We start from the raw sequence: 22066 nt of genomic DNA on the forward strand, positions 1-22066 counted from the left end.
GCCCAATGTGGAGCTCAGTATTAGGAACCGTGAGATCATGACCTGAGCTGAAACCAGGAGTCAGACACTTAACCAACTGAGTCACCCAGGTGCCCCTGAATGCATCCTTTGTGACGGGCAGATAAAGATACTGAGGTACAGAGGGTTTCTCAGAGTCCCATAACAAGTAAATGATGAATTGAAATAGAGCTTGGGAAGTCTGGCTCCAGAGTTGATACTTAACTCTAAACCCCTAAACAGGGCATATACCAATGTCTACTTATGATACAAGTATATAGTCAAAATTCACTTTATGCAAATATAGTGTGCCTCTTTGGTTGACTTTGCATGACATGAGTTGAACTTGAGAATGATGTATTTCTTGCCATGCAGTATGGATCAGTTTGTATTGCCCAATATTATCAATTTTGGTATGCCTACACGATATGATTTTAATGCTAGCCTGAAGTCAGCAAGAAGGCAAATATAAGAGGGGGAGAAAGGTATATATGATAATTTCAAAATTCCCCCCTGAAGGAGATATGAGGGCAGCTGACTAATAAAAATATAATTTGTTTGATTTCCCAATCTTGCAGGAATGATTCAGGGAAGTGAGAACCTAACACCTCATACAAAGTGAGCATGAAATTGTTAAACTACAAATCCGGTTGACCAGGAAAGCTTCATCCCTGGAATGGATGAGTTCCCCATGGAAGAGAAAATGCCAATGAGGCACAAGTTTAAAATGGCATGAGGGGGGCGCCTCGGTGGCTCAGTCAGGTAAGCATCTGACTTCAGCTCAGGTCATGATCTCATAGTTGGTGGGTCCGAGCCCCATGTTGTGTTCTGTGCTGACAGCTCAGAGCCTGGAACCTGCTTCAGATTCTGTGTCTCCCTGTCTCTCTGGACATCCCCTGCTCATTCTCTCTCTCTCTATCTCTTTCTCTCTCCCCAAAATAAATAAACATAAAAAATAAATGAAATGGCATGAGCAAAATATATTGGAGTAAAGTAAGAGAGAGTTTTAGGAAATCCTCAGCCAAGATGGTTTCATTGACAATTGTGTGCAAACTTTATCATACAAGAGAATCACCTTGTTAAAACAGTTTTCTGGACCCATCTCCAGATTTTTTGATTCAGTGGGTCTGAGGGTGGGCCTGGGAATTTTCATTACTAACAATTTCCTAGGTGATGCTGATACTGCTGGTCCAGAGACCATACTTTGAGAACCACTACTCTACTGGCTTGACAGTAATTGCTCTCAATATATATACAACCACCAGAAGGCGTGTTCTGTATACCTACATTGTAAGATAATGCCTTTACAACTAGGTTCAGAGTATATGCTAGAGAAAAAAGCTAGAATAAGCAAATAGTAAGCAATAGAAGAAAAAGAGAAAGAAAATCTACCAAAAAGTGCATTAGTTCCAAGAATAGCAAGCAACCTGCCTGCTGAAGGCTGCTCAACTATGATAATATAAAGATACCGACCAGAAAAGAGACACTGACCACCCTGGTTGACATTGTCATCAGTAAACCAGTGAGATAGAATACTATCCCTATATTGATTATATTATAGGTAAACCTATATATTAGTTATAATTAGATAAAAATTTGTACTTTATCCTATATGAAAGGGTGAGTCCTGAAGAGTTTTAAGCAGGAACATGACCTGTTAGATTTGAATTTTAGAAAATGAAAATATATATCAATAAGGAATCTTCCAGTTGAAAATGAAACTCAATTCAGACCAGTTTTAACAAAATGGGAAGTGTATTATCTCATATACCAGTAGTAAGTTGGAAAATTTATTCATGGCTATATCTACATGCTCAAACAATATTCTCAAAATTCTTGCCAACTTTCCCAATTGTTCCTGAGACTGTGATTTACCAGATTTTAGTGTGTTGTACAACCATGAACCAATGTCTATGCTCTTAGGTAATTGGAAGGTTGGGTTGACCAGAGTCCCAGAATTTTGGAACATGAGCAATTCTCTTCCAGTTTACCCCAGTGTTCCATAGAAATATTATCTTTTTTTTTTTATGCCTTTGACGTTAAAGTGTTTGGAAAAGGCTGCTCTAGAAAATGTAGTAACATAGGATAGAAAATAGGCCACGTATTTTTTAATTATTCCTATAAGATTCCAGTGAAAAGAACCTCTTGGTGTCAGTCAAAAGCAGGCAAAACAACCAACATTCTTAACTGCTATTACCCAAGTTAGATAGATAAAAACTAGAAGTGGCTTCTATACTCTTGGAAGGTGGGGGAGAAGGGAGGTAGGTGGATATAAAAAGCTCACATAGGGCATTAGGCCTCTTTCACTACTGTCCCCTCATCCTTACTTCCACCTGAGTGATTTGGGATATATTTCTTTCTATTTTATGTATAACCTTTGCTTGAGGTCAGGGTTCACTGGCTGAAAAGAAAGCTCGCAAAACACCACCTTTGAAATAGCCCTTTATATAGAGACTTTCCCATTGTAATTATGCCAACCTTCACTACAGAACCCAGAAATATTCTGAGATTATATGAACCCTATATTTTACAGACCCCTACTGTAAAAAGTGCGGGGAATAAACTCTCTGGGACTGAATTTTTGATGTAGATACAGTGCAATAGCTTCATTCATTTTAAGGACATGAATTTAACTACAGCTCAGAAATCAGCTTGTCGTCTTCCCCAGGCTCAGGAAGAACAGGGCTTGCATACACACTGGTTTGGGACAATTCTGGCAACAGTCCAGTGAGAAAATATTGCATGCCAGGTTCACACTCAGTTATCTACAGTTTGAAAAAAATTTTTTCCCTGAATCAAAAAAAAAAAATGGTGAGAGAAAAAAAAAAACTCATAAAAAAGATAACCAACACGGTCTTTAGGCGAACTTTTAGCTTTTAAGCGCCTCATTGCAGAATCACACAAAGATGATTTTAAAAGCCAAGTTTTGGAGTGAGATGTACAGTGCTGGGTCTTCAACAAATTCTGACAAGATTTCACACACTGTCAGAAAGGTTCTTTTCTCTTGCCTGGTTTCCCTGCGGTGGGAGAGGGGACAGAGCCAATGCCCCAACCTCCTTGCACTCAGGGAGCCACTTTGACCCAATTCCAGAAGCCCAAGGGCTGTCCTTAATTAGCATTGTAATTTATATTGCACAATTATGCAAATTGGGTACATAAACAAAATTATCCTTTCAGTTTGGCTTTGCTACTGGAGAAATGCAAAGCCAGTTAAAGATAAGAATAAAGAAAACAGAATACATTTGCTTTAATGCAGTGCACCATTTCTTAATTTATCCATTCTTTTGTTTTACACTTTCACCTTGGACTTTGGGGTTTTAAATTTTTTTCTTTTCTCCCATTTTGTTTTTTCTTCCTTTTATGCTATTTTTTTTCTTCCTTTTACTTGGCTCCTTTCCTTGAGAAATTTTCCATCTCATTAATTCTGCTGCTGCGATTCATAACTCTTCAGGCCATTTGTTTTGTTTTGTTTTGTTTTTTTGTTTTTGATATGACTACTACCTTGACTGTCTATAGTTTCCCTTTTCTTTTTGCTCTCAGGTTCTTTCCTTTCTCTTGGCATCCCTTTCTATTTCACTCCATTTTCCCATTAGCTTCACTTGCTTTTATAGCTGTGGGATGCTCCTTGCCTGAGATCTAGTAAACACCCTCAGGATGCAATAATTTTTACCAAGAAAACTGAAAACAAGCATGGCAAATAACAGAGCTTGGAAGATAGGGAATTTAAGATACAAAGCCCAATGAAATGGAGGTGGAAGCCAATGCCTAGAGGCAACAGACAATATTTAAGTGGGTATTAACCACCAGGTAATCAATCAACAAATCAGCATTACAAAGATAATATTCCAACTCTGGATAATATTCTAATTGAGATAGCCCCTTTAGAAAGCCTTAAAATTGCATGGAAGATCAGAAAAAGTAAAATATTTAAACTAGTAGAAAATACAGACTTTTAGATAAAGCTGGCTTTGCAAGAAGAGTGGCTTGACAATATATGGGGAATAACAGTTAAGGGAATTTATAACAGAAGTGCTTGAAAAGAACTGAGAAGAGAACAGAATTGTTCTTTGCTTTATCTGCCCAGAACCATGGCTCCCATGGGGAAATACCACCCCCCAACCCACCCCTCCTCCTCCTTCACCCCCTTCAGCCCTCTGGCTACAGCAACAGCAGCCACATTAAAATATAACCCAAGGGATACCAGGCCTAACTTGGGCAAATCAGAGCACCCTTCCTCTGGCTACAACTTTCCCACTTTGAATAACAGTCAAATGCCTCCTCTACGGATTTTTTAGTCCCTATATCTCCCTCTGACCCCTAACTCATCCACTACCTTTCTCCCATCCACTTACTAAGTTCCAGCCATCCTGGCTGACCAGTATTCTCAGCTCATTGCTTTTGTACCTTTCATCTTCTTTTCCTGCAGTGGTCTTCCTTGATTTTTTGATGGCTGGTTTCTTCTTGTCATTTGAGTCTCTGCTCAAATGTCATCTCCAAGAAATTTTCTTTTATATTTCTACCTACTACTGTTGACCTCCATCCCATCGCTCGCTATATATTTTACCTTGTTTTAATTTAGCATCATTACAAATTGGCTTATCTATTTATTTTATATATGTCCTAGACTCTGAGGTATTCATACTTTAACTTACGTACTACCCGTTTCTCCCCACTAGAACGTAAGATCTTGAACTGTCTGGTTCACCACTGTATTCCTGGTATTCAAGACACTGTCCGACACATGGAGCGTAAACCAAAAGAATTTTCATTTAAGTGAACGAATTAATGATTGTTATAGAATGAGCAATGACCCAAACCTGGTCAAAGTTTTCCATCCCCTTACTTTGTGTTTAAAAGACAGTCAAGTTCATCTTTTGGGCATTGAGTTTGTGACTTAGGAGATATAAAGCTCATGGTAACTGGTTTTCCACCATGTGAACTAAAGTGAGTAATCTAGTGATGGCGAAGGGGGTAGGTAGAAGGGGAGGGATTAAGCACGGGGTGTGGGAAGGGATGATGTGGTAAGAGTGGAGAAGGATGGAACCTGAGTTTGGACAGGGTTCAATGCCTGGTTTCTGATGATCCTGAGACCCAGCTACATTCCTTTCTGTGGTTGCTGTGAAACCCCTCAGGTCTTTTCTATGTTTTCTGCTTTTTCTTAAACTGTGAATTGGATTTCAGTCCTATCCAGTCAATAAAAGTAACATATAACAACATTGTAACATTGTGCTTAAGACCTTCAAGTCCGATGCAAAATTAGGATTTGAATCAAGCTTCTGGTATTTATTGTCTGTATCATGGAGGGGCAATTTCTTTATCTTTCGAAAGCTTGGTTCTCTTCTCTAAAATGAAGGGCAATAACAAAACGTAATGGATAGGGCAGTGGAGAGATTAAACGTGATTATATGTGCACATTTCTTATGCACAATGTGTGATATATAGTAAGTTCTTAATTAAGGAAGGAACCGCAGCCTGCCTCAAGGGTGAAAGTCTACTTTGAACTGGTATTTCAAATCTATCCTCACTGGTGTATCTTATTTTTTGTGGCACATACTGCATTCCAACTTATTTTAGAATATATTCTAAAATTCTTTTTACGATTGAATACATTTAGAGTACAACTTCTTTACTTTCCTCTATGAACATTCGTGTTCATCTCATCTTTGATATATCAGTTTCTGTTAGATATCCCAGGTGGGGCATTTGTAAATGAAAAGCTACTTGGTGCTAAGAAATTGAGCAAACGATGATATAGATTGATTTTCTTCAGGTGTTAAGTTGGCAAGTGTGAAGTATCCCAGTCTAAGAAGAGAAAAGTTCATAGGGTGAGATGCTGGAAGACAGTGGTGGAGTATTGCCCCTCCTAATGTTCTTGGTGATGGTTCTCATTGCCCATTATGCCACGTGGGTTAAGTAACTGTAAAGCTGTAGACAAGCATGAAATCTGGAAGGACTTGGACTGGATCAACCTTTGTGGATGAGGCTTCAGATACCACTTTGCTGATCCCGTGGTAGAGGCCCCTATCCTAATGTCCAGTCTAAAGACATCCTATGAGGGGCGCCTGGGTGGCTCAGTCGGTTAAGCGTCCGACTTTGGCTCAGGTCACGATCTTGTAGTCCACGAGTTCGAGCCCCGCATCGGGCTCTGTGTTGACAGCTCAGAGCCTGAAGCCTGCTTCAGATTCTGTGTCTCCCTCTCTCTGACCCTCCCCTGTCCATGCTCTGTCTCTCTCTGTCCCAAAAATAAATAAACGTTAAAAAAATTTTTTAAAGACATCCTGTGAGTCAGAGCTGCCCTCACCACACCAATAAAACAGCCACAGCAAGTAGGGGAGATGGAGGATGGTGTCTGTGGGGAAGAGGCTTTCCAAAGAGCATTAAACCTAAAAATCTAAGGAGTAATAATAGGATAAACCAATGCAGCAGAAAGTAAAATGTGGGTCTCTAGTAAGTTAACACGTTTTGTTTTGTTTTTTAAGTAGCAAGTATGCCAAAAGTAAAAATAAATAAATAAGATGAAGCATTTTATAAAGTTTTTATAAAATGAAATGAAAAGTATATGTAAAAAGTTTTAAAACCTACCCACAATTACATGAAATTCCCAAAAAAATTTGACATCTTTAAATATATTCCTTTACCTGAGCCAAAAACTGGAATTCAGATTCTGCTAACTGGCAGATCTGAATCTTTACTAGGCTTGCAATTGCCAGGCAATATTTAGGAAGAGATTATGGGAAGGGGGAAATTATGATCAGAGGATTGAGTATTTTCTAACATAGCAGATCAGAGTAGATTTAAAGAGATAGAAACTGTTTTTCTGTCAGAGTTTGGGCGTGGATTTGAGAGAAAGACTAGCTTATAGGTACTATATTCTCTGCTGACATTCAAACTGTAGTGTGTATGGAATTTTGTGACTTATGTAATTCAGGAATAACCAGGTAAAAATTTAATGGAAAGAAATGATTTAGATTTGCACAAAAATATACAATTGTAAGAAAAACACTAAAGACATATTTATGGGACCTATAAGAAAACTCGAATACATGGAGAGACACAGTAAGGTCAAATACTAGAGACTGGTCACCTGAATGATCTACATGTGGCTGAGATAAATGGGAGTGTTGGTATTACCAAGTATTATTTTAATACTCTATTCAAATTATATTTGCTTGTACAATAGTCCCCCACTTATCTGCAGGTTTGCTTTCTGCAGTTTCAGTTACCCACAGTCTGGAAGCTGTGATCCTCCTGTCATATCCTCAGAAGGTCAATAGTAGCCTAATGTTAGGTCACAACGCCCACAGCATTCGTCTCACTTCATCTCATCACACAGGCATATTATCAACTCACATTATCACAAGAAGTCTGAGTATAGTACAATAAGATATTTTGGGAGATAGCGGGAGAGACCACATTCACATAACTTTTATTACGATATATTGTGATAATTATTCCAAAATTTTATTTTTTTACCTTTATTTATTTTTGATAGGAAGAGAGAGACAAAGCACAAGTGGGGGAGGAGCAGAGAGAGGAAGACACAGAATCTGAAACAGGCTCCAGGCTCTGAGCTGTCAGCACAGAGCCCGATGCAGGGCTCGAACTCACGAATCGCGAGATCATGACCTGAGCTGAAGTCGGCTGCTTAACCGACTGAGCCACCCAGGCGCCCCTATTGCTATAATTATTCTATTTCATTACTAGTTATTGCTGTTAATCTCTTGTAGTGCCTAATTTATAAGTTAAACTTCATCATGGATATATATGCATAGGAGAAAATATAATAAATATAGGGTTTAGTACTATTGGTGGCTTCAGGTGTCCACTGGGGGGGTCTTGGAACCACAGATAAGGACACTACAGTATTTCACCAAGAAAGTTGCAATTATCTTCGTAAACAAGATTACCCTCTGTGTTTTTCATTTCCTATTTTTTAATTCTCTTTCTTGTTTCTTTTTTTTTTTTTTTTTTTTTTGCTTTTTGCTCTTTACATAAAATTAAAGATATTTTTCCTGGGGCGCCTGGGTGGCTCAGTCGGTTGGGCGTCCGACTTCAGCTCAGGTCATGATCTCGCGGTCCGTGAGTTCGAGCCCCGCGTCTGGCTCTGGGCTGATGGCTCAGAGCCTGGAGCCTGCTTCCCATTCTGTGTCTCCCTCTCTCTCTGCCCCTCCCCCATTCATGCTCTGTCTCTCTCTGTCTCAAAAATAAATAAAACGTTAAAAAAAAAGATATTTTTCCTTAAAAGTTGATTTAGTGCATGATTTGCTTCTTGATTTTACATTTCTCCAATTAAATTACATTTATATTGCTGCTGTCTCTAAGTTTTGTCTTTGATTTATTGTCATCTACTTATGATCTTGAGATAAAGACTTGATTCACTTATATTTATTTTTTTATGTGGTAAAGGCTAAAGCCTATGAATTTGGTACTTTACCTATGTTAACATGTGGTGCTGCAATGTGAGATTTCTAAACAGTCTATGATTATGGTTTTATTTTCCAATTTGTCCCAACAGTTATTTAAGCAAATGGTTTATTTAAGGTCACTTTTGTTTTAATGCTTATTTTTTAATATTTTAGAGATTTTTTTTAAAAAAATGAATATTTTAGTACTATTAAATTGTGACCATATGCGGTTTACATAATTTCTATTATTTATCACTTAGTTGCTCTTGAATAATACTGTTCTATTTTGCTAAATAAACCATAGATGCCTGCAAAACGTGTAGTGTCTGTTTGTAGGGTATAAGTACTTATATATATCAATTATTAACTTTTTGTCTTCTTGACTTTAATTATTTAAATTATGTAACTCTTCTTTAGTGATTTGGTAGTTACACATCATGTTTAAAGTTAATACGTGTTTATATTTCCCCTTAAAATATCTCCATGCATTCTTTTTACCTTATACTTGAGTCATTATCAAAGCCAAGAATGAAACAGTAGAGTTGACTCCTCCCAGTTAAGATGCAAATTATGGTACATTTTTCCTTTTTAATCCTCCTACTCCTCCTTCCCTCTCCCATGGCCATATTCCCTAATTTCTGTCAACATAAGCCACATTTTAATGCCAACTGATGATGTTAACTTTTTAAAAAACACTGAAGTCTCATATTTTGCCAATAGTTTTCACACTTGCATTCAGTTTTCCAAGCATTTTACCAATGGTTATTTAAGTTTACCTTTACTTTCATTCATGGCTGTGTTCCTGTCCCTGCACAATGGCTGGCACATCAAATGTTCTCAGGAATTCGGGTTAAGGAACCAATGCAGTAGAACAAGAGAGAGAAGATAAGAACCTGACCAAGTGAGACGTAAGCTCCCATAATAAGTGTTTCAGTAAGTGCAAGTTACCATAAACACTTCATGACCAAGATTATGATACATCCATAAAGCAGATTTTACTTTGATAGTCCCAGCTCTGCCACAGTCACAGTCACAAACACACACATGCACACAAATCCATTCTAATGGGAATGAACACTTTACCATTTCCCATGTGCTAATACTCTTGGAATGTGTGGTACTGACACTGACTTCATTGTTATTAGCCCTTCTAATGGATTCACCTGTAAATAACTGTAAACATTGGTCCCAAACTCAGCTGCACATTGTAATCACATGGGAGGATTCTTAAGCACTCCTAATGACCTAGCTACTCACCAGACCAATTAACTCCAAATCACTCTGGTTGAGACCCTGGCATCAGTACTTTCTAAAGCCCCTCATCTGAGTACAGGGTACAGCCAGGAATAAGAGCATGGGAGTAGTCAGTAAAGTCTGAACCCTCAGTCTAATTTTGCCTGTGGATATAACACAACATAAGAGCTTTTTGGGGTACTTAAAAATTGATCCTGGAAGACAGAGCTCTCTTTAGGACTACGACAACCATATCAAAGTGATGAAAAGCACTTACTTTCATTGCAATAACTATTTCATCATTTTAACATGCAGATGAATGGAGCATCCAGCTTTGTTTGGGGGGGGGGGGGCGGCAGTGAGAGCAGAGATAACAAGAGAATCCAGAATTTGACGGACAGCTCAGCTAAAATGTACACTGAAACAACAGAATGTAATCCAATTTTTCAATATTAAGAACTGTTTTATAAATTTGGTTTGGGATCTTTTCCACAAGAACATTTGAAGTTATTGTCCTAATACTGAGGTCTTATAATATTTTTCTGACTGCCACATAGATATTGCCTTATTTTATGGAGACTCAGGCATTTGAATTCAGAATATAAACCAGATTATCTAATTTTGAAACCTACATACATAGAGTCAAGAAAATGTCTGGGAATGCCCTTTGATCATTGTTACCATAACAATTATAATGCTTGACTTGAGAAAAAAACAGATTTTTTTTTATTAAAAAAAAAAGGAAAACAAAACTTGTATGCAAACTTTGGGTGGCATCTTATTGTGCACATCTTCCTAAACACACTTTTAGGTAATAAATTGACAAAACCATTCAAACTATACCTGATATTACTTTACAAATGAAAGGAATCAACCAGTTGTTTTATACATGATAACAATATTCATTCAATTGCTAATTTTTAATTTGAAGTTTGAGGGCTTCAATTTATTATTTTTTCTTTCAGGTTTATTGAGGTATAATTGGCAAATAAAACTGTATATATTTAAAGTGTACAATATGATGATTAATATACATTATAAAATGATAACCATAATCAGGTTAACATATCCATTACCTCACAAATTTCCTGTTTTGTGTGTATGTGCGTGATGAAAACACTTGAGATCTATACTCATTAAATTGCATGTGTATGATCCAGTATTATTAACTATGGTCACCATGCTGTACATTAGAATCAATCAATTTAGTAGTTAACTCAGACCTCTTAGGAAAGAGATAATATCTACAGATAAGAAAGCTAAATTAGCTTCACAGAGCTAAAACTCATTATTTTTGGCTTCTTCCCCGCTAGGTAGTATCTATTCATTTTGTCGTGTGGTTGTTTTTAAATATGTTGTTAAAAATATGCCCAATGCACTTGTCAGGCAGATAGCCTTAATTGTATTTTAAAGGCAGCTTTCTTCATAATAGAATCTGGATTTCTGATGATACAGAACTGGATTGAAAAATATCAAGCAGAGTATGGGATATATGGACTTTAATTGTATAGAAAAATAATACAGATGATAATATGACTTAAGTGTCCTTTATAGTGATTTTCACATAGTCCTGTAGTCTTCAAAGAGCACCTGGACCAGAGCATCAGCATCACTTGGAATTATAGAAAGGCAAATTCTCAGATTCCACCCAGTCCTACTGAATCAGAAACTCTGAGGTTGGGGCCAGCAATCTGTTTTAACTAGCTCTCTTAGGGCACTTGGGTGGCTAAGTTAAGCATAAGACTCTTGATTTTGGCTCAGGTCATGATCTCATGGTTGTGAGATCAAGCCCTGCATCTGGCTCTGAGCTGGCAGTGCAAAGCGTGCTTGGGATTCTCTCTCTCCCTCGCTGTATGCCCCTTCCCCGCTTGTGTTCTTTCCCCCCTCACTCTTCTCTCAAAAGAAATTCACATTAAAAAAGCACCCTCTCTGTGATTCTGTTACACTCTGAAGTTTGAAGATCGCTGATATGACAAAAGTCCCCCCCAAATAGGTAGTAAAACAAACACAAAAAAAACCCTATGACACTTCTCTGCCTTTTTGTTTTATTTTGTTTAGAAAACAATTTGTCTGCATTAAAAGATGATATTCGCCCAGGAAGTTCATTTTTATCTTCAGTAGAATTAATCAGGGTAATATCATTCTATTATATTTTTCCATTACATGTCAAAGATTCATGATGGGTTTTCAACATCTTTCAAAGTACACTTAAATGATCATTAATTCCTCACATTTGCTTTCAAAAATTCTTTCAAGCGGCAGAGTGTTAGATTTCACGTGTGCTTTACTTACCTCATTGAGATAATGTTACTATAATGATCTCACTTATATGTTGCATAATTAGATCTAATATCCCTCTAATGAGATACACCATGTTATTTTGAACCAGCTGCTTTATCATGGATAGCAAAGGACACTCTACACTAAATTTTCCAAGATATTCAAGAATAATGTTAAGTGGTCATTTCATACCAATTATTCTTCCTCCTTTCTTTAAGAATCTGTTTCTGGATAGATACTAACGTTCACAATTACTCAAAGACTAAAGGAGTCAGCTGGTTTTGGCATGAGACATAGTATATAACAATTATTTGCTGGGATAACAAAAACTTTCAGTTACCAAGAAAAAGCAGTTACGCAGAAGATAGACCTGGTTGCTCTAACATTCTTGCATTTATACATTTATGGCGGATGTTAAATTCTTGTGATAGTATAGTTTAAGAAAGAACATTTTCCTTTGAAGAATATATTTATTTATTAGGAAAGAGCTACATGTTGGCTTAAGAATGTGGTAGTCATTTCTTTAGTAATTGCTTATGTATGTTCAATAAATATGAGCTGGAAATAAGTACATATATATGGTAGGAGCTTGCTTTACCGGTTATTCGCTCATATAAAAAGACCTATGTGCATATTTAATATAGACAAGTGAATACACAGTAGACATATGTAGATACACAAAGTGAGCTGCGTGGAGCATACCCACTAGTTTATATTCAATGGTATTCTCATCTCTGCTGAATGCAAACACATGACTATTTATCTAAATTGTATTTGCTTGTTAATGAAACCAGAGCGCGCAGCATTTTATGAAAGTGTGGTGAATTAATGGCTGAGATTACTTCACCTCCCTACAGCCTTCTGAGTCTCTACAGAAGAGGAAATTAAGGGAGACAAACTGAACTGTGATGCTCGGGGACTCCCTTGATTCCGCCTGTCACTGTTATAAGCCAGCTCAAGGCCTCGGGGGAGTCTGCCTGCTCTAGCCTTCCTCAGCCAGCCAGACGGTGACGGCCCACTGCTTTTATTCATTACCCTGAGTGTAATGCACTAAATTTAACAAGTAACACACTCGGCGGGAATTTATTGGCCTCTTGCAGCATGATTGCAAGTTAGGATATGGATATGGATCCCAATTACTGGTGACACCAAGGTAAGACGAACAAAGCCTGTATATAATTATTAATCAAAGCTGATATTATAAGGAAATGAAAATAAATAAATAAATAGCTCCATACTATTTGAAGCAAATGTTCCCAGGTTGAAAGAACTCTCCCTGGTTACACAATAGTAGTATTCCAATTAAATATAATACCAATAATAAAATAGCAACATAGTGGCAAAGTGATCCCATAAAGCAACAATTTTCACATAAAAATAGTTGTGTGGAGCAGAGGTACAGTAGAGAAAAGGCTAACAAAGTCCAAACATAGACTTGTAATATGTAAATGAGTGGCAAATGAATGGTAATCTTTAAGGATTTAATATTTGAGTTAAATAAAATAATACATTTAACATTGTTATTCCAGATGATAGTTACATCCAGCTAGCTCTATTAAAATAGGGTAGGAGAAATGATTGTAAAAATGTAGGTGTCACGCTTTCATGTCTATAGCACAGGAGTTACCTGACTGTGAAAATTAAATGTTGTTGGTGTATAGATAATTTGTGATGAATCTCAAAGTCCTCGCGTTGCAATAAGAAAATGAGAAAAGGAGCTAGAATTTTCACTCACTTTGGGCAAGGGTTTGTTGTTGTCATTGCTTGTTTCATTTATAAAGGCCATAGTAACACAATAACTGTAAAGGCATAGGAAAGAGAGGCCATGATTTTATTTTACCAGACTGTATATGAATAAAAAGTGTTGAAAAATATAAGGAATATGAAAACAAAGGGAACATCACCTTCCCCATGATTAACCCAAGTGGCCAACTTATTACTGAAATAAGAGGCAACATGCATCACTGGCAAAGGCTTGAACTCTCACATTACAAAGAATCATATCCTGGCTTTAATAATTACTAGTACTCTGACCTTGAGTCACTAATTTAATCTCTCTTAGCCTGTTTCCTCAAGTGTAAAATAGGGATGATTATAGTAGCTACCTGTGTAGTTATATTGATAATACAGCATTATATACTTCAAAGTTGCTAAGAAACCAGATTGAATGTTCTCACCACAAAAAAGAAATGGTAATTATGGGACATGATGGTGGTGTTAGCTAATGCTATGGTGGTAATAATACTGCAATTTACAAATGTATCAAATCAACATGTTATACACTTTAAACTGACACAATGTCATATATCAATTATATCCTAAAATAGTTCTGGCAAATCAATATAGTTCTGAGCACAGAGTAAAAATTCAATAAATATTAGCAAATTTTTTGTTATTTTGTATTATTTTAATCTACTTGATATTAAAAATCACTAAACCAGGAAACAAACGGCATCGCAATCTTTTACACCCAGATATGCTTCAGTACAAGTTTGAGCTCAAATACTTTTCAGTGGAAAGAAGGCGTATTTTATTTCACTGGTTAGTTTGGAGTTGAAAGTCATAATCTTATGGCAAAGTTTTGTCATGTAACTGTCTGGTTAAACAAAGTGCATTTCTGGTACTCAGCATGCTAAAGTATAGCAGTGGCCTAATGCCTGTGAGGGTGTATGGTAAAATTGAAGAAAACATGTGAAACTCAGCACATCCCGTACATCCTGGTACCATCCAAAAATGGAGATATTTTTTACTTAGCATCTGTATCTGGACACTTGTATTTAGTTATCATTGCAATTCCACTTAGAATTCATCAACATCCCCATTACTTAGGAAATGAAATGAAGGATGAAACATTAATTGGTCTTTTCAAGACCGTAGAATTAATGGCAAGAGCCTCACTCACCTTAGGTCAAAGTGACCCTAAGTCAGTGTTCTTTCTACTATAGTAACCTCACTTTGTAGGTGAGAAGATAAAGGTCAATCACTGACAAAATATATTTGGGTGTGTGTGTGAAACAGGCATGTGCTGTTGGTAGTTGGTACACAGTTTTAAAACAGAGTGGGTAAATTAAAATCATCTATGCTATGCCACGGTTTTCTGTGACTTTCCTAAGAATGTCATGGAGCTTACTATTTAAGGACTAGGTATACTGAGAAAAAGGTATCTGCAGAGGCATGAAAAAGTACTTTTACCTTAATGTCACCTACTGACTGAGGGATTGGTCTTCATAGGGCCCATAATCCAAAGGAAGCAGTTAAGTAACATGAATTGTATCATAACAATTACATGATTGCTTGAACTGAATAACTGAACTAAAACTGCCACAGAGTATTTTCTCTCTCTATATATACACATATATATTTTAGTACTATTACTATTGAATTCAATCACTTTTCCAGAACAATTTTTACTCCACAATAAATTGGATCCACATGTACAAGTTGTTCATAGAACTTGCAGATAGAAACCTAGTCTTCTAAATCAGAGAAACATGAATAACATTGATTTTGAAAATTAAGGAAAAAGAAATTAAGTTAAATGATTAAAGTAAATCATGCTTCCATTGAATGCTTACATTGAATGAAATTTTTCAACTGATGAATGGATAAAGAAGAGGTGATATATAAATATATATATATAATAGTAAAATAAATACACACACGCACACACACACACACGCGCGCGCGCACACACACACACACACACACACACACACTGGAATATTACTTGGCCATAACAAAGAGTAAGTCAGTCAGAGGAAAAACAAATACCGTGACTTCACTGACATGTGGAATTTAAGAACTGAAACAAACAAGCAATGGGGAGAAAAAAGAGAGAGAGGGAGGTAAACCAAGAAACAGACTCTTAACTCTAGAGAACAAACTGATGGTTACCAGAAGGGAGGTGGGTGGGGGATGGGTAAAATAGGTGATTGCGATTAAGAAGTACACTTGCTGTGATGAGCACCGGAGTGTTCTGTGAAACAGCTGAATCACTAAATTGTACACCTGAAACTGATATTACATTGCATGGTAACTGAAGTTTAAAAACTTAAAAAACTTAAAAAAAACACAAGACTCAAAGCAATTTATCCATTCCCTCATTCATTCAACAATGATATACTGTCTCCTTTTTGCAAGTTCTATACTAGTACTAAGGATATAGTACTGAATAAGTTAGATAAGACCACTGCCCCTGCAATAGTGAAGTGAGATACAAAATAATCATAGAATTACAACTTTAATGAGGATGTTGACTGTGATGAGAGCCTATTCAAGGATTTCGATCTGCTCTTGGGCAGGAGTCAGAAAGAGCTCATTAAGAAATAACTTCACATGTGCTAACTCACTCAGTCCTCATATCAACCCAATGAGATCGGTATTGCTATAATCATCCCATTTACAGATAAAAAAAACTGAGGGAAAAGTATTAACTATCTTAAAAATCAGATACCCCATTTGGGGTAGATCCAAGATCCAAACCCAGGCCATCTGGTTTGAGACTCTGCTTTCGACCACTGTGCTATGGACGTTCATGTACATCTGAGAGGGGTCATGAACACACTCCAGAGAGAACAGCACATGTGGAGAGTGTGAGATGAGGAACCAGTGCTCTACACAAGAGAAGCACTGTTAAATAGAAATGTGAGCCACGTATGTAATCTTAAATTTTCTAGTAGCCATGTTACAAAAAGTAAAAAGAAACAGGTGGATACAGAACCCTGGAAAAGTGATTTGGCAGTTTCTTATAAACTAAACATGCAAATACCATATGACCCAGCAGTTGTACTCAAGCATTTACCCCAGATACACGAAAACCCACATTCACACAAAAATCTGTACGGGAATGTTTATGGCAGTTTAATTCATAGTAGCAGAAACGAGAACCATCCCAGGTGTCCTTCCACGGGTGAGTCGTTAAACAAAGTGTGGTACATCCCGCTCATGGGATGCTGTTTGGCAATAAAGAGGAATGAACTATTGAGGCAGACAGTGACTTAGATCAATCTGGAGGGAATTATGCTGAGGGACCAAAGCCAGTTCCCAAAGAATATGCCCTGAATGATTCCATTTACATAACACTTCTAACATGAAAAAAGTATATAAATGGAGAATAGACTAGTGGTTGGTAAAGGCTGGGGCCCCGGGGAGGGATGTAGCACAGATATGCGGTGGGTGTAGTTACAAAAGAACAATACAATGGATCTTGGTGGTGAAGAAACTGTTCTGAATGTTGACATTGTGGTACCTATATATGTGACAAAGTTGAATAGATAAGCATACACACACACACATACACACACACACACACGAGTACAATTAAAACTAGAGAAATCTGAGTAAGATTGTATCTCTGTCAATATCCTGGTAGTCATATTGTGCTGATAAGACATTACCACTGGGAAAAACTAGATAAAGGGAACACAGGATTTCTCTGTATTATTTCTTACAACCACATGGGAATCTAGAATTATTTCTAAATAAAAACATTAATTAAAAGAAAGGAAAGGGATGAAGTTTATTTTATTCTACTTAACCCAATATACCTGAAATGTTTTCATTTCAACATATTAAGCAATATAAAATTATGGAGATATTTCACTTTTTTTCATACTGTCCAACTGAACTAGCCACATTCCAAGTTCTCAATAGTCGGATGTGGGGTATTGGCTACCATACTAGGCAGCACAAGTGTAGAGAAGAAAAAATAAGAAGCAAAGACAGGTTTAAGAGGGAGGCATGGGTCAGGTTACTGAGGCGCCACTTGCAATAAAATCCCATCTTTTCAGTGGCCTATGGAACCCGATAATATAGCAACCTCCTGCCTTCTCCCTCCCTCATTCTTCTCAGCCACACTTGCTCCTCCTATAAAATGCCAAGCATGCTCCAACTCAGGAACCTTGCTCTTGCTGTCTACTCTGTCTGGAACCCTCACCCCAGAATATCTCCCTGACTTGTTACCACACGAAGATTCCTGTCTGCTCAGATGTCTGTCAGAAGGTATTTCCTGACCGATTTACATAAAAGAGCAAATTCGACTATTCTCCAACACTCTCTATCACGCATTATACTGCTTTAATTTTCTTGATGGTACTTATACCACTGGACATTCTATATATTTACTTGTTTATTGTCAGTTTCCCACAGAGCCTGGAATAGTGCCTGGTGCACAGAATACATCCAATGAATATGTGCTGAATGAATTGTTTGATGAACAAATTAATTATGTTTAAGTCTTTCGCTACTCACAAATGAACTGCCTGCCTTAAATAAAATCTATGTTTTCCTGGAATTCAAAAACTGATATAATAAATATCAGAAATTGGGTTAAGTCTACTGGATTTTTATTTTTTAATTTTTTTTAGTCTCTGAATTTTTAAAATGCAATGAACAGAAGCAATCTCTTTACATCCCTTAAAATCAACGAGCTATTTTTATTACAAAGATTAAGCTTTTAGTTAAAAGTTTTTTTTAACATTGCCTCTTATTTTTAGAGAACTTATTTCTGATATAAGATAATTTGATTTATGATCTGTTCCTATGTTTATGATAATTTTATATATACCTTGTCATAAAATTCACTTTTCACCAAGTAAATACATTTATAAATTCTGAAAAATGGTATTCACTGTTCCTAAAAGTGCTATCAAAGTCTGCTAGTACATTGGGCCTTTCAGACATATCACCTTCTTAGGGAAGCATTCTCTAATAATCCCAGTCAGACTTTCTTTTTCTCTTGCACTTCCATCACTGCATCTGATATGTACCTTAATTCAACACCTACTGCAGTCTACTTATATCAAAGATATTAATGAAAATGTTCTCATTCCAGGAAGCCTGAAACTGCCTTTTTCTAAGTTGCTAGCATAATGCTTTACACTTCTCAATTGGATTTAGATAAATATTTGATAAATTGAATGAATTCTGTTTTGTTTTAATAATGTATGCATACATCTAGTCTAGAAGACTGGATAGGCAAACCTTGCCTAAGATAACCCCTCAAACACAAATTCATATCATCCAACATTTTTTCCAGACAAGAACTAATATTTATTAAGGTCCTATGATACATTAAAGATTTTACATGTGATCCCATAATATATGGAATATTATTAACTCTCTATGAAAAAATGAAAGCTCAGAAAAGAATAAGTAGCATTCACAAGGTCTAATGGCTGTTAAATGTCAGGATTCTCTCTGTCTGTCTGACCCCTGACTCTAAAGTATTATTTCATACTTTACAGTAGCAATACTTCAATGTAGCCCAAAGTCTGGACCCCAAAAGAGAACATTGATAAATTAGGACTTATCTACAGAAATGCAACCAAGATATGTTTAGCTTCTAAAGCTATATTTCATGTCACATTAAGGAATCGGAGAATTTTACCCAAGAAAATAGTAAATGATATTGCATGGTGAGGAAATTGGCCTCATCCAAAAGAGGTGTGGCCATTTTTGTACATAGGTCCTGGGAGGTAACCTCTAAACCCTTGGGATTTTCCAAGTGACAGACGTCTCTGTTTTTCATGGTGGACCCTCTGGAAAACCTGGTAAATCAATCGATCATGCTTATGTAATGGAGCCTCAATAAAAACTCTGGATGCTGAAGCTCACAAAAGCTTCCCCCTTGGCGTTACCACATGCGTATTGTCACAGATCAATACTAGAAGGGCAACAGGTCCTGGGAACAAGGAAAGCTTCACATTTGGAACCCTCCAGACTCTGCATTGTGTCTCTTCCTTTGGCTGACTTCTGGCATCATTTCCCTGTAACAGCTATAAGTAGGGTAGGTTTCAGTTAGTTCTATGAGTCTTTCTAGTGAATTATCAAACCTGAGCATTGATTTGAGAAACCCTACACATACAGTTGATGTCAGAAGTAAGGGTGATCTGTGTGGACTCTTTAACTTTGTAGTTGTACCCTAACTCCTTGTAGTTGGGTTCAAAAATCTTGGGCAGACTTGGTGGTCTGGAAGACTATACCTTTAACTCTGTATACTAATAATAATACAATAAATTTAGAGATCTCTAAAAATGTATTATAACATATTAAACATTTGTTGGGGAGAAGGGAACGTAAACTGACCTCAAATATTCAAAGTATTAACATGTAGACATACCTGGTATTGCTCAGAGACAAAATTTGGCTCAATGTAAGAAAGAACTTTCTAAAAATTAGAGTTATCCAAATACATCATTAGCTTCCTATAAAAGTAGTATGCTCCCCACCTCTGAAAATATTAATTCCCAGTGTAGAATGCTATAAGCTAGATGTAGTGGTAAGGGATTCCAGCCTCCCAAGAGAGGGTGGATGATTTTTGAGGTATCTTCAGACTCTGAAATTCTGCTGTTTCGTGCTATTGCTTCAAAATAGCAACTAATGAAGCCACTCTTACATGTTTAATAGATCAAGGTATTCAATTTGACTCTTTCAAAAATCGGTTAATTTTGTTTAGCTTAAAAATACCAGGGAAAAAGGGGGTGCCCTCGGAGAGACCATTTCAATTTATGTAGTGCTGGCTCAAATTTTCCAATATACGTTTTTGTCATTATCCGGGGAAATTAAAGAATACTTACTTTCAGACATCAATAGAATGTTTACCTTCCCTGAAAAACCATTCTACAATGAATATAAGAATTTTGATGATGTACCATAAGTATGTTGTTACAAATCAACCAAATCACAGAAAAGTCTTTTGAAATGAATCATAAATGCATATAAAAAAATCTGAGATTGTCACACAAGAACAGAAACTACACATGTAACTAATTTAATACAGAATATATTTACATGCACTCCATGAAGCTGTTTTTTCACCTTATAACATATCGCTAAAAGTTGTTCACATCAACAGATCAGGATATATACCTTCTGAAGCTTTCTGAGTAATTGCCAGTTCTTTATACTGACCTGAATTTTTAGGTTCTTAAGTAAAACTCTCAGAGGATGGGTTTTGTTGAATCATCAAAAATTAACCTGTTCTTTAGTCTAAGTTGTATTTCACACTTTTCTGTTCATAATCAGCACAGAGTGCTGTCAGAGAAACTAGCACTAAACCACCTTACTTAAGACAGTTAATTTTTATGGACCTGTGTATCATGAAATATGAGATAAAATAATAAGAATCCCATCATTTGAGAAGTGTAATAATTCCTGACCCAACCTTACCCAGAGTGTCTTACTGCTCTTTCTCTGTAGAGACTACAAGTTTGGGGTTGCCTCGGGCTCACCTTGTCGATTTTGACAACATTTTGCTCTAAAGGCTCAGCCTGTTCCAGGTTCCTAACTTTACAGTTACAAGAAAGATATTATATAAAATAATAATTTAAAAGTTACACATTAGATTAAGGAGCTTATCTAAAACAAAATTCTTTTAAAAATTGGTAACAATAGGAGCACCTGGGTGGCTCAGTCGGTTGAGCGTCCAGCTTGGGCTCAGGGCATGATCTCGCAGTTTGTGAGCTCGAGCCCCTCGTCGGGCTCTGGGCTGACAGCCAAGCCTGGAGCCTGCTTGGGATTCTGTGTCTCCTCCTCTCTCTCTGCCCCTCCCTCACTTACACTCTGTCTTTCTCCCTGTCAAAAATAAATAAACATTAAAAAAAGTTTAAAAAAATTGGTAACAATAATATGTCATTACAAAGCAACATGTCCACCTTCTTATTTGGGAACAGAAGTAGCAGGAAGAAAAGAAATATAAGAATTGGGTCACAGACTCCCACATTTCATTTTGTAGATTTATGTCACTTCCCTGAAAAGCTTCTCCAATTTCTGATATGGTATTAAAATATATTGAGGGAGCCACAGAAATTGAAGAGAACTTATTAAGGTAATGCAGTTCTCAGAGTCTAAGTAAGATATTCTCCACCGGTTTTATGATAGAATATGGGTCTAATTTTTGTGATGTATTATTAAATAACTGGAGTATTTTATACATGATACCATAGATTTGAATTAAAAGTACCCACACACATGGAAAATTATTACTTATTTATCCCCAAGAAATATACAGTAGAAAGATATACCTTCTTCATATCTGGCAAGAGGTATGAAATTAGAGTTCTATCACAAAGAGATAACTATAAATTCAAAATCCCTAATTTTCCAGTTTTTTAAGCTTATTTACTTTGTGAAAGAGAGAGAGAAAGAGAGAG

At 36.7% G+C, this 22066-nt stretch overlaps 1 long non-coding RNA gene across 1 annotated transcript in view; it reads right to left on the reverse strand.

Annotated features, from left to right (window-relative positions):
• Positions 1–19175: 19175 nt before the first annotated feature.
• Positions 19176–22066, reverse strand: part of LOC109277838 (uncharacterized) — a 380857-nt gene continuing 377966 nt past the window's right edge. The window contains exon 7 of the long non-coding RNA XR_002085347.2: positions 19176–19690. This is a non-coding gene — a long non-coding RNA (uncharacterized LOC109277838). The remainder of the gene's footprint in view (positions 19691–22066) is intronic.

The sequence above is a fragment of the Panthera pardus genome, unplaced genomic scaffold (assembly GCF_024362965.1).
Source record: "Panthera pardus isolate Hobbes unplaced genomic scaffold, ASM2436296v1 HiC_scaffold_16, whole genome shotgun sequence".
In the NCBI taxonomy this organism is placed as follows: Eukaryota; Metazoa; Chordata; class Mammalia; order Carnivora; family Felidae; genus Panthera; species Panthera pardus.